Source organism: Papio anubis, chromosome 13 (assembly GCF_008728515.1).
Source record: "Papio anubis isolate 15944 chromosome 13, Panubis1.0, whole genome shotgun sequence".
In the NCBI taxonomy this organism is placed as follows: domain Eukaryota; kingdom Metazoa; phylum Chordata; class Mammalia; order Primates; family Cercopithecidae; genus Papio; species Papio anubis.
The window spans coordinates 65145432-65164197 of NC_044988.1; the positions used below are offsets into that span (position 1 = coordinate 65145432).

Consider the following 18766-nt stretch of genomic DNA (forward strand, 5'->3'; position numbering starts at 1 on the left):
TCACCCCATCTTTCTCCAATCTAAAGTGATGGTATTATTTATAATATGAAAATATGATTCCTTTGGTTTTTTTGAGACAGGGTGTGTCACTCTGTTGCCAAGGCTGGAGTGTAGGTGACACGATCACGGCCCACTGCAGCCTCAACCTCCCTGGACTCAGGTGATCCTCCCACCCCAGCCTCCCAAGTAACTGGGACTCCAGGCACGCACACTCCCATGCCCAGCTAATTTTTGGGTTTTTTTTGTGGAGACAGGGTTTCAACATTCTGCTAGGCTGGTCTTGAACTCCTGGGCTCAAGCAATCTGCCCACCTTGGCCTCCCAAAGTGCTAGGATTATAGGCGTGAGTCACTGTGCCTGGCCTTGAAAATGAAGTCTTTTTTTTTGGCAGGCAGAGTCTTGCTCTGTCATGAACTGAGGAGTGCATTAGTGCTGATCTTGGCTCACTGCAGAGCTCCATACTCCGAGGTTTCGCCATTCTCCTCACCTCAGCCTCCCGAGTAGCTGGGACTACAGGCACCACCACCTTGCCCGGCTAGTTTTCGTATTTTTAGTAGAGATGGGGTTTCACCGTGTTAGCCAGGATGGTCTCGATCTCCTGACCTGTGATCGCCATCTCGTATCTCTAAAGAGATGCTGGAATTGCAGGCTTGAGTCACTGCACCCAGCCGAAAATATGATCTTAACATATCCCTGTGACTACTATTAAACTTTTCCAAGGATGTCCAGACATATTCAATCAAAACCTCAGAGAGGTAGGATGAAGACGAGATTTTTGCTGTTCCATTCTCCCTCAAGTGCAAATTACTGGCCAACAAATAACATCCTTGTGCCAGGCGCAGTGGCTCATGCTTGTAATCCCAGCACTTTGGGAAAGAGCAAACAGGATCGGTTGTTAGGAGTTCAAGACCAGCCTGGGCAACATAGTGAGATTCTGTCTCTATTTTAAATAATAATAATAATAAGGAAAGAAAAAAAAGACAAATAACATCACTGGCCCTGCACTTCAGGCACTGCAGAACCAGCAGAGTCCTTGGGAGTTAAAATACTCCCTTCCGAGGTGGAGGTTGCAGTGAGCCGAGATCATACCACTGTACTCCAGCCTGGTGACAGAGCTAGATTCTGTCTCAAAAACAAAAAAACAAAAAACCTCCCTTCCTACTGCAAGGTCTGTGATAGACTTTAGAACAGCACAGCACCCTGCAGACAGAGACTACTAAAGTAGGGGGAATTCTTTTTTTGAGGCAGATCTCACTCTGTCACCCAGGCTTGGAGATGCAATGGCAGATCAGCTCACTGCAGCTCCGTCTCCCGGAGTTTACGCCATTCTCCTGCCTCAGCCTCCCGAGTAGCTGGGACTACAGGCGCCGCCACCTGGCCAGCTAGTTTTTGTATTTTTTAGTAGAGGCGGGGTTTCACCGTGTTAGCCAGGATAGTCTTGATCTCCTGACCTCATGATCCGCCGCCTCGGCCTCCCAAAGTGCTGGGATTACAGGCTTGAGCCACCGCGCCCGGCCGGGGAGTTCTTAAAAACTAGCACATTGTCTCTGCCAGCCCAGATATGGCCAAAAGATTCTACTACTTTCCCTTTCTTGGAGCATGTGTCTCCAGGCCACAGACACCCCATGCAGTGGTGTGCTAATAACTGTCTCTCTGGGGGAGAATGTCCAGATGTAAAGCAGCTGCTGATTTTCATAGTATATAAATATCCCCACAATGGTTGGTTTCAAGTTACCACCATGATGGTGTTGAACACTTTGTTGGGAAGAGATGCACAGCAGCACATCATTACATAACATCTCCACCATACAGGTAAAATAAGGTAACTTACCTTAAGAACTAAGACAACAGTACGTAGTGGGGCTGAGAAGGTACAGAAACCATGCCTGTGATCCTAGCACTTTGGGAGGCTGAGGCAGGAGGATCACTTGAGCCCAGGCATTTGAGACCAGCATGGCAAACACAGGAAGACCCATCTCTACAAAATGTTAAAAAATAAAGTAGCAGGCATGGTGGTGAACATCTATAGTCCCACTTTCTCAGGAAGCTGAGCCGAGAGGTTCACTTGAGCCCAGGAGTTTGAGTTTACAGAGAGCTATGATTGTGCCACTGCACTGTAGCCTTGGCAACAGAACAAGACTGTGTCAAAAAACAAACAAACAAACAAACTAGAATTAGGAAGTGATGAATTTTGAATATTTATTATCATTTGAAAAATATAATTTCTTTCTTCCTCCCCTCCCCTTCCCTCCCCTCCCTTCCCTTCCCTTCCCTTCCCTTCCTTCCTTTTCTTTCTTTCTTTTTTGAGACAGGGTCTCCACTCCAGATTCTGCCAGACTGGGAGTGCAGTCAGTAATTCGTTTTTGGACGCTAATTTTTATATTTTCAGTAGGGGCGGAACCGACATGTTGGTCAGGCTGGTCTCAAACTCCTGACCTCAAGTGATCCACCCGCCTCGGCCTCCCAAAATGCTAGGATTACAGGTGTGAACCAGCATGTCCAGCCTATTTTACTACAATTTTTTAAAAAGGAGAATCACTCTGTCTCAAAAGAAAAAAAAAGGGGGGAGAATCAGTCCCTAGATCTTATGACCTGAGTTTAGGGGATCAGAGGAGGGTGGGGGTGAAAATAGAGCAGTGATGGGACTTCTCTTATGAATAGCCTCCCTTTTCCCCTCCCTCCCTTTTCCCCTCCAATACTGGCTGGGTCACGTACTATGTTGGGGGCAAATGCATGTCCTTGTGTGCACTCAGAGATGAATAAGACATAGCACCTGCCCTGGAGGAGTCAGTGCTACAGATAAGTCAGGGAGGAAGCATGCAAGCCAATTTCACAGGTGGAATGATAAGGAAAATTATACGTCATGACCCGAAATCTTCCCATTCTCCTCCTTTCCCCTCTCACCCCAGTGCATGATTCTGAGTCTCCATAAGAGGAAACCGCACAATATTCCTCGAATCAAGGTTAGATGAGAAGATTTAATAGCATTAGGAGAAACAATCTGGGAGACCCAGATGTTTAAAGCTCCAATTATGGAGCTTTAAATGGAGGCTTTATATTTCACACTTGGAATTAAGGTTACTAAATCCTCTAGATGTTTTCAAATAAGCCAAACTCTCGCACAGATAACAGGAGAGTAATTGTAAATTGACTGAGAGGGACCTTGAGCATAAGCAATCAGGAAACAGTTTAAACAAGTCCTCATTCTACAGATGAGGACACTGAAGTGCGTACAGAGATAAAGTGGCTTGAAAGTTCACACAGGAAAATTATGTCATAACTGGCACAATAATCCTGTCCTTTGACTTTTAGTTGAGGGCCCTTGATTTTTCTGCTCACCTGTTGCTTTGCTACAATAAAATGTTGTAAAATTTCCTTTATAAGTAGGATTTTCTCTTCTAATACTGGAATGACTCACAGAGGGAGAAGTAAGTCTTTGCAAATGATAAATATATACTGCTATGGGTTGAACTGTGTCACCCCAAATGATATGGTGAAGTACTAAACCCTAATATCTCAGAATGTGACCTTATTTGGCCAGGCGCAGTGGCTCACCCCTGTAATCCTAGCATGTTGGGAGGCCCAGGTAGGCGGATCGCCTGAGCTCAGGAGTTGGAGACCAGCCTGGGCAACATGGTGAAACTCTGTCTCTACTAAAAACACACAAAAATTAGCTTTAGCTGCTCTGGAGGCTGAGGCACACGAATTACTTGAATCCAGGAGGTGGAGGTAGGAGGCAGCTGAGATTGTACCACTGCACTCCAGTCTGGGTGACAGAGCAAGACCCTGTCTCAAAAAAAAAAAAAAGAATGTCACCTTATTTGGAAACCAGCGTCATTGGAGATATCAGTTAAGATATGATGGGTTCTTAATTCAGTATGACTGATGGCCTTACAGGAAGAAGAAGTAGACACACAGGGAGAAGATGTAACCATGTGATGACAGAGGCAGAGGTTGGAGTGATGCATCTACAAACCAAGAGATTTTGCCAGGCACACACAGGCTTAGGAAGAAGAGGCAAGGAGGGGTTCTTCCCTAAAAGCCATCAGACAGCATGGAGCTCTACCAACATCTTGATCTTCGGACTAGCCTCAAAACTGTGAGAAAAAGAAATTCCTGGCATTTAAGTGCCCATTTTTTATAATTTGTTGGCTAGCAGCCCTAGGAAATGAATGCAGTATACAGTACATTAATGTTGACAGCATGTAGGTTTCCTTAGGCCCAAGAAGTGGGTTTATCAGGCCCTTGGGGTAGAGGCAGTTATGAAGCAAAAGTTGGGCTGGGCTCAAATATTTGGTAATGTGAAGCCCCAAAGTTCAAGCAGCCAGCATGTCCTTATCAGGGTTTATCCCAGGATACTGACAATGGATGATGAGCAGAATCAGAAGCAAAGGTGGAGGAAATATTTGTCTTCCCATTTAGGAAGAAGTTGTAGTTTCCAGATCTTTTGATTCAGCATCTCTGGTGGATCTGAAGTTTTGCATTTTTATGCAGGATTTAAAAGCCTCTCAGGTACACATAAAAGCAGCAGTTCTCCTTCCTTGTTCCCACCAAACTCCTCCTACCCCATGCCAGTCACAGCCTTTCTGTATGATCCAAAGCCAGAAAAGATTATAAAGATTGGTTGTTAAAACCTCACTCATTTTGGAGTCTTGCTGCGATTTGCAGGCTGTGGCAGTCAGAGATGTGCCCATTTACTTTCGGTGTTAAGTCTTTGAATTAGAGTCTCTGCAGGAAACAGGTGTACATTCTAAATAAGGAATTGAGTAAAAGGTTTCGCGGATGGTTTACCAGAGGGTGGGCGGGGTGCTGGAGGCTAAAAAGACAACAAGGTATGGTATCCTAGGGCTAGCCATTGCAGGGGAGCATTCACCTTTAGTTGGGCCTAAAGAGACGGAAGGAGGAGTGGCTATGAAGAGAGGCCACCTGACAGGAGCTGTGGTCTTTGTAGAGGAACACAATCAGCTCATAGAGATCGCAGAGAGGGAACCACCTCACTAGTGACCATTCCCTCCTGTCCTCTAAATTTGGCACTATTGCCAACCCTAACTTAAAGAGACTGAAGGGAACAAAGGGGAAACAAGCCTCAAAGCCTTAGCGGTGATGGGCTGAAAGCACCACTAAGAGCAGAAACAATATAAGGATGCCCGCTTTCATCACTGCTACTCCACATGGTACTGGGGTCCTAGACAGAGCAGTTTGGGAAGAAAAAGTAAAACACTCTCATTATTTGGAATCACAATAGTCATCCAAATTGGAAAGGAAGAAATATTTACAGTTGCAGAAGACAGGATTCTACATATAGAAAATCCCAAGAAGTACACAAAAGATCTATCAGATCTAGTAAGTGAATTTAGCAAAGTTGCAGGGTACAAGATAAACTCAGAAAAACCAGTGGTGTATGTATACATCATCAAAAAGTGATCCTAAAAAAAAAATTCCAGAATAATAAAATACAATTCTTAGGAATAAATTTAGCCAAGGAGGAAAGACTTGTACACTGAAAGTTATAAAACTGCTGAATAAAATTTAAAAAGACCTAATTTAATGTAATGAAATTCCATTGTTATACATCAGAAAACTTATGGCAATACTCCTAAAATGATCTATGGATTTAATGTAATCCCTATCAAAACTCCAATGGCCATTTTTGCAAAAACGGAAAGATTGATCCTGAAATTTATAGGAAAGCCCCAAATAGCCAAAACAATGTCGAAAAACAGAAACAAAGTTGGAGAACTCCCACTTTCTGATTTCTCTCTCTCTCTACCAATACCGTACGGCAGCGTAGGATGCCGGGAGAAGAAATCCATTGGCTGGAAGATAAAGAGGGACTTTTCTTAATAAAAAATGATTCATCCATGTAAGTGTGATACCTCTTTTAATAACAACTCAAAATAGCCATAGCCAAAAAAATGGTCTCCAACAACCAAGAAGTCATGTAAGCCTCCAACAGCCTGCCACCTAACTTCTCCACTGGGACGCACCTAACCTGGCTCCGAATTTCTACCACCAGCCGTCAAAACGAACATACCTGCCAGGGTGAGAGATTTAGATTGAGATTTACCGAGAGGGATGAGGTTTCATTTTAGAGATTCCGGAATACATTTGGCTAGTATACAGGGCATGGAAATACTTCCATCAAAACCATATTCCTTTGGGGCTTCCATCCAGCATGTTTCACCCCTTCTAAAGACTTCCATCACTGACGCATTTCCATTAATAGGGCATTTTGTTGTTGCCTCTAACACTGTTTTCCCATCGCTCCTTGGATAGAAATAAAATTTCTTCGTGATGTATTCTAAGCTCCTAGCTCTTGGCCTCCTCCTCTCTCTTCCTTATGTCGCCATAGCCCCTCCAAGTGCTCCTATCATCACTCCCCCTACTCTGTCTCCCCAGCTCCCAGGATATTTAGCTCTATTGATTTCCATTCCAGGGACTCCTTTTGTGCACCTGCTGTTTCCTCTGCCTGTTCTTGCCATCCTCTACTTTTCCTTTCTCTGTGCCCAGTCCTGCCTGCAGATCTCAAAGGTGTCCAATTCTGTAGACTTTTCTCTAACTTTTCTTAGTCCATTCCACCAGGCTCCCAGAGCCTCCCTATATAGGCATTTATTCAGATAGTTTCGTATTGGTTTTTATTTATTTGTTTAAATACTTTTTAGGAGATATTGTCCTGTTGGATTTGTGGCTTAGTCTCAATCTCTTGGCCTCAAGCAATCCTCCTGCCTCAGCCCTCCTGGCCAAGGAGGCCTCTCACTTTATGCCTGGCCTGCACTGGTTTCTTTTCCCCTTTTATTTTGAGATAGGGTTCACTTCTTGCCTAGGTTGGTGTAGGTATGGATCATGGCTTTTATTGCAGTCTTTGGATTTCCGGTTTTAGGTAAGTGATCCCACTCGTTCCGCAGACGTCCTGCTCAATGCCTTTATATCTTTGCAGAGATGAGGATCTTGCCATTGCCCAGTTTCTTCAGTCCTGCAAACCCTGGCTCATGGATCCTCCTGCCTCGCCTCCTAAACCACCGCACGTCCACCGCCTCACCACACAGCCTCCCAGGTGGAGCCTCTTAGCTATTGTCTAGATGGGTGTGATTCTCTGCTAAGAAAACCAACATAGACATGACAAAAAAATCCCCTCTCACTATTTCCCAAGCTTGGCACAGAAAAGAGTTCCCAGGGGAAGTTCTAGTGAGCAAATAGTATAAAGTACAAATGAGAAAAGCCATTCCTCTGGGAGAGATATCAAACATTCTGAAAATAAAAACTGTGTGGAAGTCTCCAGGATTTTACCACAGATCCAAGTCCAAGCAAGAACAGGGATCCTAGCCAATTCTGTCCCTGGCCCAACCTCTGTGCAGGAAACAGGAAGTTTGTATTGGGATAGGGGAGGATATAACCCTTCTGTAATTAATATACCATATAAGAAATACACCACCTACATGGCAGACTGCCCAAATCAACCACAGAAGAAATACTGATCCCGGAAGGAGAGGCAGAGGGAAGACGAGCATCACAGAGAGTCCCTTTAAAGCCCCCATAATAAGCAACGGCTCACCCAACTGAGGGTGAAACAATGGATAAGCAATGCTGTTTTACAAAGTATCATATCTAGAAGTTTTCATTTTCATAATTGTGCTTTGGAAGTTGACTGCAGTAAATCCGTGTGGCCTGCTATGCGATGAATGATCTTACCTTATTTCTTAAATTAGTTTCTTTGTAGTTAATCTTAAAAGTCCTGAGGGTGTTAATCTTATGGTAGCATTTCAAGCAAGATATGTGGAAACTGGAAACTGTGAAAGCACTTGGGTCCAGGATGGGCAGCCAAGAGAGCAGCCCTTCCAGATGATAATTCCCAATATCTCTTTGAGAGCTCTGTGTGATCCTTCATGTCTGATAATCTGTGGATCCAGGGCTCATGGACATTTAAAAGAAAGGCATGCCTTTAGGGTGGCAGCTTCCTCAACATGTTACTGATGATTACGCTTCCAAGATTCCTTGTAGCTGAATCTGATTTCATTCTTAAAATAAATTAGAATCCCCAAACAGCCTTAGCTGTATCTATTATAGTCATTTAGAGCTAAAGCCTCCTTGAGGAATAAAATTCCAACTAAGAAGAAGCCAATAAAAACTGGGAATGGGTAACTCCCTTTGAAATACTAGTTCCTTATCCCTAGGATTTTACTGTAATGAGAATATTATCATGTATATAGTTTAATTTATACTATACATTTTTAAATTTCATGATTTCATAAGGAAAGACAGTCTCCAAGAAAAATTAAAAGCCATCTATATGAATGTCCAAATTTTCAAGAACGATTTCCTAGCCTGGTTGAAAATTGCGTGCTCTCTCCATCACCCTGCAATTGGAAGAACTGCAGAATCATGAATAATACAAAAGGATGTTAAACTTTTCAACAAATCCAGATGGGTACCAATGTCATTGAGAATTCCTGAGAATCACCTTGATTGCTGCTTCAGACCTAGGAGCTTGAATTGAATATCACTTACCAGTTGGAATCTATTGGCTTAAGTGATGACAGTTTCTACAATAACATTGGTATTGTTTACTTTTAAAATTGTACAGACACTAAGTTTGTATTTTTATCAAATAAAAAATGTCCAAACTTTAACATTCAGTCATTTCCCTTGCTAGCCTTCTATTTTTTCTCCCTTATCATTTAGACTTTGGTGCAATAGAAAGAATGATGGATTGTGAAATGTAGGCCAATTTTCTTAACACTAACCTTGTTGGGACCTTGGTAAAATCTCTTCTTCATTTTGCATCTTAGTTGGTCCCTTCTGCAAAATGAGAGAGTTGGACTAGATGTCCCTTTCAGCCATGATTCTAGGGTTCCATTACACACAGTCACTGGATGAAGAGACATCACTCAATGCAAAGACTGAGCTGCCATGAGAACCATCAAGTATAGTCTTGCAAGACTTGAGGCTGGCTATAATGGAGGCCTAAAGTCTTACTTCCAATCTTAGGTAGCAGGGAAATATGTCCATCAGGGTTATGCTGCTCATCATCCCTCTACTCCCCCGTTCACCACACCATGCTATGTCCTGATATTCAGAGTCAGGCTTGTCAACACAGAAGACCGCACACTTGTGTGATGCTTTGCTGATCCCGTTCCTTTGACAGAAGATCTTCTGCTTCTCTTACCTAGCAAACTCTCACTCATTCTTTTTATTTTGTCTTTTTAATTTTTATATTTGGATTAATTTCACATTCTGAGAAAAAATGCAAAATCAGTACAAAGAATCCTCATATACCTTTTACACAGATCTCCAAAATGTTAACTTTTACCACACTCCTCTCTCTCTCCCCCAGCTCCCAGAATTTTTCTTCCTAGCCACTCTCTTAAGCATCAGTTTCAGACATGATGCCCCTTTACCCAGATACTCAGTGTGCTCAACCTAAAATAAAACCAAGGCTGCTCCCCACATAACCATAATGTAAATATAAAAATCAGGGAAATAATGTTAATATAGTACTGTCCCTCTAACCTAAATCTTGGATGTTGATGCTTTCAAGCCAATTGTTCCCTTTTTAATGTGGTACAGTAACTCAGTTTCTTTGCATTTCCCACACTGATAGTTTTGAAAGTCCATTATTTTGTAGAATGTCCCCAATTTGTTTTTGATAGTTTTCATGTTTATTCAAGTTATGTAGTTTTGATGGAATTACCACAGAAGTTACATGCTGTTTTTCTCAATGAATCATGTCTCACTTTTTGTTTAGATGAAAGTCCTTCAATTCTACTCCCACCCTCCTTCTAAGATGTGAATAACCACCGCTACTAATTGGCATTCGTAGTATTTTGTCTATGTATCTATGTAATAGACATCTACATATAGACACACATGTACCCTTTTAAAACATAAAATGGGTTGGGTCTGTGCGCCTTCTCTGGCTCTGTAACTTGTGCAGTTTGGGTGGCCGAGGTGGGTGGACTTGGAGGCCGGGAGTTCAAGACCAGCCTGGTCAACATGGTAAAAATCCCACCCTTACTAAAATACAAAATTAGCTACGGGTGGCAGGTGCTGGTAGTAGCTGCTACTTGTAGAAGCTGAGGCAGAGAATCACTTAAGTGGGGAGGTGGAGGCTGCAGGAGCTGGAGATCATGCCGCTGCACCTGCAGCAGAGCGAGACTCTGTCACAAAAATAAAAAAGATTTCAATACACCTACTGCTCTGCAATTTACCTTTTCATTTAACTGTATGTCTTTGTGAATCCTTCTGTATCTTTTTAAGGAAGCTGGTCTACAGGCGCAGCCACCATGCCCGCTAAGTTTTGTATTTTTAGTAGAGATGGGGGCTGGCCATGTCGGCCAGGCTGGTCTGCACCTACCGGGCTCGAAAGTGGATCCTCCCACCTCAGCTCAAATAGCTGGGACTACTGGATGCACATCACCATTCCCAGCTAATTTTTGTATTTTGTTCAGATGGGGTTTCGCCATGTTACCCAGGCTGGTCTGGAACTTCTGGGCTCAAGCAGTCTGCCTTCCTTAGCCTACCGTTATTATAGGTGTGAGCCACTGTGCCAGGCCAAAGTGCATTTTTAAAAAATAGTATAAGTATGTCCTTGCTTAGATCGCTCCCCTTACTAATGAATATTTGTTTCATTTTTTCTATCACAATGTTTGTACATAAATTTAAGAACATACCTCATTTATAATTATGCATAGATGCTACTCAAATAGCTCTCCTAACACACTTTTCCAGTTTGTATTCTCATCTACTGTGCATGAGATACCTTGGTGCTTTTCTTGACTGTTGGTGATGTGGAGCACTATTCATGGCCTTTGGGCTCTGTTCTGTGAATTGCCTGTTAGTGGTCTTTGCTGTGAGAATGCTGGAATTGGTCGGCCTTTTTCTGACTACTTCTATTTCTCCAGGCCTCACTCAACTCTGTTCCTCTGCAGAGGCTTCTCCATTTCCTAATCAGCCACCACCCTCCCTCTGCTGTCCCATAACACTGTTCACACCATGCCCAGGCCTTCATTTACCAACCATTCCATACAGAATCTACTCATTCCAAAGTGTCCACTGTGAGCCCTCTCTGTGCTTAGCCTTTGGGCTAGGTGCTGGGTGGAAGCACACGAGCCACTCATCATAGACTCCATGCTAAAGTTCAGTTTTGAATGCAGCTTTGAGCATGTGAAAAGAGCATGAGTTTTAGATCTAGACATAACTTGAGTTGAACTCCAGCTTCACCACTTCCCAGCTGTGTAACTCATGTCACTTGATCACTCCAAGTCTCCATTTGCTTCAGTGAGGTGGGGCTAACTCCTCCCTTTTAGAGTCACTTGAACTGGACAAGAGACAATATATCTGAAGTGGTTAGCCAGGGCCCATTTACACAGTAGGCTTGCAGTGAATGAATGGTAGTTGAAAGGCAACTGTTAAGAGGTCAAAATCAGTTAGTTCTCAGAGGTTCTAGGAGCCATTAACAAACTGGAAAATAAAAAGGAAGGAGGTAGCTCCTCTGTTTGCAATGCAAAGGATATGGATGAGTGCTGCTTGCCCAGATCCTGCACAGAACATCCTTTATCTTTCCTGGTCTCTGCAGCAGATTTCTGCTTTGTCCTGGCCCCTGTCCCAATTCAGCTGTGCACTGTTGATGTACTACTGCCACTACTGTGGGAAGAACAGGTGCTTCCCTTCTCAAATAAATGTTGGTCTCTTTAGAAGATACTGTGTAAGAAATACTTCAGGATACTTATGCAAGCTGTTACCCATGATTTCAAGAAGTAGGGGCTGGGCACTGTGGTTCACACTGAGGCGGGAGGACTGCTTGAGACAGGAGTTCAAGAGCAGCCTGGTCAACATGGCAAGATCCCATCTCCACAAAATGTATATATTTTTAAATTAGCCAGGTGCAGTGTAGCGATGCATGCCTGTAGTCCCAGCTTCTTGGGAGGCTGAGGTGGGAGCATCTCTTGAGCCCAGGAGGTTGAGGCTGCAGTGATCTGTATTCACACCACTGCACTCCAGCCTGAGTGACAGAGTGAGACCCTGTGTTGGGAAAAAAAAAAAAAAAAAAAGGAGAAGCGGGGACTAGAGACAGCTTCAATTAGAAAGAGAAATGCTGTGTATGTGGAGAGAGAGGCTGAGGTGGGAAGTTTCCCTGAAGACCCAAAACTTCAGTGGAGTAGGGTGAGTGGGTATATGTTAGAAGGACAGCGAGAAGGACTTTACAGGCAGTGGAGTGTTCTTTGCAAAGGCACAGATGTGGGAGGGCATAGTGTGTTCTGGCAACTGCTCAGGATTCAGCGTCAATGGTAGGCAGATGTCAGCTCAAGAAGTGCCTTTTACGCCATCCAAAGGACTCTAGGTTTTAAGACATAAACTAAAGGGGTAGGCTGAAGCATTCTGAGCATGGGAAAGCAGTAAATCTGTGTTGAATGCATGTGTGATAGTGGGAAGATGGGACATGGTAATTAGGAGTACAGTCATGTGTCATTAAAGACTGGGATATGTTCTGAGAAATGCATCATTAGCTAACTTCATCGTTGTACAAACATCATTGAGTGTATTTACAGAAACCTAGATAGTATAGTAGATGGTATAGTCAACTACACACCTAGGCTATACGGTAGAGCATATTGCTCCTAAGCTAGATAACTGCATGTTACTGTACTGAATACTATAGGTGATTGTAACACAATGGTATTTGTATATCTAAACATGGAAAAGGTACAATAAAAATATGATAAAGTAATCTTATGGGGCCACTGTAGTATGTGCAGTCTGTTTCTGACTGGAACATTATTAAGTAGCACATGACTGTATGTCCTAAACTTACGGCCTTCTATAAGCGTTACTTAGCCTTTCTACATCTGTTACCTCCCTCCCTCCCTCCCTTCTTTCCTTCCCTTCCTTCCTTTCTTTTTTTTTGTGAAATAAGAATTTAAAAAATCAACTTGAAAGTGTTGGCCAGGCTCTGTAATTCAGGCTCACACCTGTAATCCCAGCACTTTGGGAGGAATAGGCGGGAGGCTTGCTTGAGCCCAGGAGAGCAGGAGTTCAAGACCAGCCTGGGCAACACGGGATACCACAGCTCTATAAAAAGAAAAAAAAAAAAAAAAAAGAAGAAAGAAAAATTAGCAGGTCCCAGTAGCGTGAGCTTGCAGTCCCAGCTACTTGAGAGGCTGAGGTGGGAGCAACACTTGACTGGAAGGTAGGGTACAGTGAGATGTTATAGTGCCACTGCACTCCAGCCTGGGTGGCAGAGCAAGACTCCATCTCAAAAAAAAAAAAAAAAAAAAAAAATACAACCCACAAAGTATTGTTGAAATTTAAAATATTATATATAATAGATATATAGGAGTAATACCGGCACTTAATAAAAGCTCAATATTTTTAAAAAGGTGACATTTGTTTTATACAATACACATTACCTAAACAAACAATCCAGTCACCTGTGAGCTGCTTCTATGCCTCTTTCCTTATCTGTAAAAGTGGTTCTCCAGTTTTACCTTTTCATAGTACCCTGTCCTTCTCCTTCCCAGCACTTACCACAATGTTAATTAAATGTTCTAATGCTTTTCTAGCCAAACTCTTAGACTTTAACCGTTTTCCCAGCCAGACTCCTGGCTCTGTGAGACCAGTTGCTTAAAAATGTAGAGCTTATCTGCACTTTCTAACACCACCTATCTCTTAACACACATAAGTCACACTTATCTTGAGGAGAATTGAGAGGGGCCAATGAACTGGCAAAGTGTTTCATTATGACAGGAGAAAAATAGCTCAGAGCAGTCTATGCTATATTAAAAGTATGCAACAATTTACTTTATTTTAATCTTTTTTTTACATTCCTGGTAACTCACAGAACAAAACAATTTATTTTTATTTCTATTTAATAATTTAAGAAATAGAGATGGGGTCTCACTATGTTGCCCAGGCTGATTTTGAACTCCTGGACTAAAGAGATCCTCCCATGTCACCCTCCCAAAGTGCTGGGATTACAGGCATGAGCTACCATGCCTGGCCCCTCCATTTTTTTTTTAAATTAAAGATATGGGGTCTCTTATCCAGGCTGGAGTGCAGTGGTGTAATCACAGCTCACAGTGACCTTGAACTTCCAGGCTCAAGCAATCTTCCCACCCCAGCCTCCTGAGTAACTAGGACTACAGGCCTGCCCCATCACACAGCTAATATTTAAAATTTAAATTTTTTTAAAATTTTAATTTTTATTTAATTTTTATAAAAGGATTTTATAAAAAGGAGATTTATTCTTTATCTAATTTTATTTTTTGAGACAGGATCTCAGTCTGTTACCCAGGCTGGAGTGCAGTTGCGTGGTGCATCACCGCGCCCGGCTAATTTTTAAAGATTTTTAAGAGATAGCTTCTTGGTATATTACCCAGGCTGGTTTCGAATTCTTGGCCTTAAGAGATCCTTCCCCCTTAGGCTCCCAAAGTGCTGAGATTACAGGTGTGAGCAACCCCACCAGCCTGGCCAGGCATTCAAAATTTATCATGCCCAGAGGGACCTGAGTATGAGACCTCAGTCAGCACCATCCCCATGTACACTAGCAATTGTTTAAAGGCACTTTGTTCTTTTCTGTCCTGTACAAGCATCACCCTTTATCTTCGTGTTCCTAGAATTCGTGATAGAAAGAACAACGTATAGCCAATGGATAGGTTGTTATTTTAACGTAAATTCTTGCCATACAATTTAGCAAGGGCCTCTTTTCTTTTTTCCTTTAAAAATTCACTTGTAGCTGGGTGCAGTCGCCCACGCCTGTAATTCCAGTACTTTGGGAGGAAGAGGTGGAAGGATCAATCCCTTTAAGCCAAGAGTTCGAGCTTCCTGGCCAACCAAATAACTCACTTGAAACTGCAGCTAAGATCATGTATTAAATTAAAGGTAACTTGAATTGATGCTCCCAGGTTGCATTCCTGAGACTTGGCCCAAATAAATTCTCTATTTATATTAACTTTGCCTCAGTTTTTCCCTTAGGTTGACAGTTATTTCTACAGTTGTACAAATGGGTTTACCTTGAGTATTAAAATAAGGTGTGAGAAAGGCAACTGAAACCAGAGGGCTCCCATCACAGTCTTGTAGCCTTCGGAGGCTTCCAAAGGATCAGCATTAACTCCAATATTTAGCAGTAGTGCAGCTCTTCAAGATTCATAAAGTGTTAAATCTGTTGCCTGGAATTCCAGAAAGAGGGGGAGGAAGCGCCCAGTGTGAGCTGTGTTCAACTTAAACCTAAAGGTAAAAGCGACCAGCCTAAGATCAGGAGCGCAAGGAAGAAGCTTGAAGCCATGCGCTCTCAAGGAGGCATTTCCCGCTCCAGGGCTACCCAGGACCGCGGGCCAAGCTGCCAGCCGCAACGGCCCTCGTCACGCAGGCGATCAGCTCGGCTCCCGCGCCACGTGGCACTAGGGGGGCGTCCACCGAGCGCCAGGGAGAAGGAGGCAGAGCCCGGCCTCAATCCCGCCTGGGTCCTCATGGGACTTGTAGTTTTCCTTGCGGACATAACAGGGCACGAACTCCTCGGCTTTTGCCCGGTAAATAGCATCTTTTCCGTACGAGTCATTCAAATAATAGACGCAGCCTAGGTAACTTCAAGAGAAGATGGGAAGGGGAAGGGGCAAAGCAAGGAAGGCAAACCTAAAGATTATAGGCGGGGCAGAGAACGGGTTCGCACTCAGTACGCATGCGAACACCAGGCGCGGCAGGTGGGCGGACACAGAAAGGCGACGCCGAGAACTGCGTTGTCCCGGAAATGCCTTCCCTCCTCCCAGGTCTGCGTGGACGCGGCCTCCTTACCTCATTTGTCCTCGCCCCTCCCTGTCCCTCTACGCGTTTTGGTTCCTGGCTGGTGCTTCCTGTTTGCAACCGCGGCAGTGAGTATGTCTGTGACGGACCCCGAACCACCCGCGGCCTGGGACGCCTGCCTACCCTACGTCTCTCCCGCCGGGCTGTGGAACTAGCGCGTGCCCCCTCGCCGGCCTCGACGTCTCCCGTCCGCCCCTCACTCGTGGCAGGGCGCAGCTCCTGGTTCCTCAGTTGCGCGCCTACCCACGCGGCCGGGCTGCGGGTCTGGGGGTCCGCGTCTCTGGCCCTCCAAGGGCTAAGGCCGTGATTCTGGAGCGGCTGGGCGTCCAGGGCCTCGGTGCGGGTGGCGTGTCTGCCCTTTTTATCTCTCCGCAAGATCCCCAGTCTTGTAGGGAAGCCAGTCAGTGAAGCGCAGAGATCTCGGCGCGCCGAGAGGGAATCCAGTCTTTGAGGACCGAGTCCTCCCGCCTCTGCTGTCAGAAGCAGCAGCTGCAGCCGTGGAATCCAAGATTTCGGGAGCTGTGTCCCTCTCCTCATGTAAAACAAGTAGACTTGGACTGTGTTTACTAAGGCGCCCTTTATCCCTCCCATCCTATGAGCGGACAGTTGCCCTCAACTTTCGGGAAGAGCTGCCGGTTCGGTGGAAAAGCTGTGGCTGGGAATCAGGAGGCCTGTGTTCTAGCCGTGGCTCCCCCACGAACTCGCTGGCGACTCCCAAAAGCTCTTATTGAGGCTGAATTTAAGATTATTTCAGATTACACTGTTGAATTAGGGGCTCCATTAGGGCCTTTTTCGCTCAGTAAGTTTATCTGAGCCCCATTTCTCCAACTATAAAACGAGAGCGTTCAGTTTGATGACTTTTCAGGTCCCCTCAGAAGCTCTTGACTTTGTGGTTTTCTTTTTCTTTTTAAACTTTTATCTAAGACCGTTAGAGAAGTGACTTCGTGTTTTGAATAGTTAGGCTGTCACATAGAAAGACTTTTAAATGGATTGTGCGTATATTTAGGAAAGCATTATGCTTTGGAGACAGTTTAGCATTGCTGCTTTCAAGGGAATCTGAGGTGAGGAATAAACTCAGGAAGGATCGCAAGTGAGGATTATAGTAGTATGTTAGGTATCAGGGTAAGAGACTGCATGACCGAAGGAAAAGGGCTAAGGGAAAGGTGAAGGAAATGTTTCCGGATAGGATTAATTCTCATAAAAATCATGTCTATATCCCAAGAAGAGCTGGGACTTACGTGACTAAATTTAGCTTATTTTTTTCCCACCGAAATACTGTGTTCTGTCTTTTGTGACCTTTGTTTCACACATTTGGATTCTCCACCCCAAACAAATTTGATTCAGAGTGGCCATCGCATTTGAAAAATGGACAGACATTTTAACCGCTTAGTCAATTGTGTTTCAACTGTCCTGTCGGGGCAGTTCACTAATAGTAAGAAAGGAATTTTATGTTGAAAGTAAAGTGTGTTCATCACATTCCAATGAAATTTGGACTGAAAATGAGGCTGTGGATTTGATTTAAATCGACCCGAGATGGATGCCTCTGTCATCAAGAAGGAACATCTAGAGAGGCTAAAGGTGCTTTGGAAGTAAATAAGAGCAAAAGATCAGAATGACCAGTAGGTAGACTGTGAGAGCGGAAGGATTGATTAAAGACTGCATTAAGTAAATGCTGAAAGCTTAAATAAGCCTTAAGTTGTCTAGTTTAAAACCAATCAATGAATACTGCTCCCTCTTTTGAATAGTAATAGCCTTTGCAGTTATTCTATAACTTTTATATTTGTTAAGATATTTTAATTCTTAGATCTAAGTTTCATTTCCATGATACTTTAGGATCTTATATGGGAAACATCTTTTCTGGTCATGGGATTGATCGTCTTTGAGTACCAACTTGGGAGATTCTTGAATGGCAAACTGACAAATGTGTGTTTTCCTTTTACCTAAAATGTCTCATTCAGTTTTTAAATTGTGCTGGGACGTAAAATGGATAGTTGTGAGGTAAATTTAGGTGTTAGAACCAATGCAAATATTGCAATGAAGGAAGGTTTTTTTTTCCCCAAAAAGTCTTAATTTGAAGTTAACTTATTTGAAAGTTTTATTTTGGGCCATGTGCGGTGGCTCACGCCTGTAATCCAGGCACTTTGGGAGGCCAAGGCGGGGGAGAGGGGGATCACGAGGTCAGGAGTTGGAGACCCGCCTGGCCAACATGGTGAAACCCGTCTCTACTAAGAATACAAAAATTACCCAGGCGTGGTGGCGCGTGCCTGTAATCCCACCTACTTGGGAGGTAGAGGCAGGAGAATTTCTTGAACCCAGGAGGAGGTTGCAGTGAGCCAAGATTGCGCCACTGCCTTCCTGCCTGGGGAACAGAACAGGACTCCGTCTTGAGAGGAAAAAAAAAATTATTTAAAAATTGTAGTGAACAATTGGCTGAGAATCACAGAAATGTGAATCACTTCTAGCTGTGTTCTTAACCACCTGCATAACCTTGAATTAGGCCTCCTATCTCTTTGTACTTCAGATTCCTGATGGGAAGATTGAGGAGTCTGTATGAGATAATCTGATTTTGTTATCTAGTTAGTATACTTGGGAATCATGTACAGGGATCAAAAAGCCAAGAAAGCCTTCTGAGTCAAGGGGATGTGTGTGTGTATGTAAAAAACATACATTGTCCTCTGAGACACTTTTTAAAAGGGTAAATTAAATTCATTTGAACGTAATTAAAGCAGTAACATAAACCAAAACAGCCTCAGGCTGACCTTAACCCTGGCATACATAAGCTACCTTAATAAGAGAGCACGTTATGCCCAGCACAATTTTCAAGTACAGAAGGTACAAAATCCTCTTAAAGGCCATAGGGGCTAAATTGTTAAATTCATTTTTCTACATTTCAGGGAAAGAGATAAATCCCTCGACCCAAGGAATTCAGTTTTTATTATGGTTCTGTAGTTTATTTTTGGCATACATTCACAGGT

At 43.6% G+C, this 18766-nt stretch overlaps 1 protein-coding gene across 7 annotated transcripts in view; it reads left to right on the forward strand.

Moving 5' to 3' along the window:
- Window positions 1–18766, forward strand: part of ZCCHC7 (zinc finger CCHC-type containing 7) — a 273707-nt gene that overhangs the window by 26758 nt on the left and 228183 nt on the right. Inside the window, exon 1 of one of the 7 annotated variants that reach the window (XM_031654330.1) lies at window positions 15698–15863. The exons of 2 other annotated variants lie outside the window; for them this stretch is intronic. The gene's annotated coding sequence lies outside the window, so the exon portion shown is untranslated. 4 more of the 7 variants (XM_031654331.1, XM_031654329.1, XM_009188485.4 and 1 more) reach the window with 4 other exon arrangements.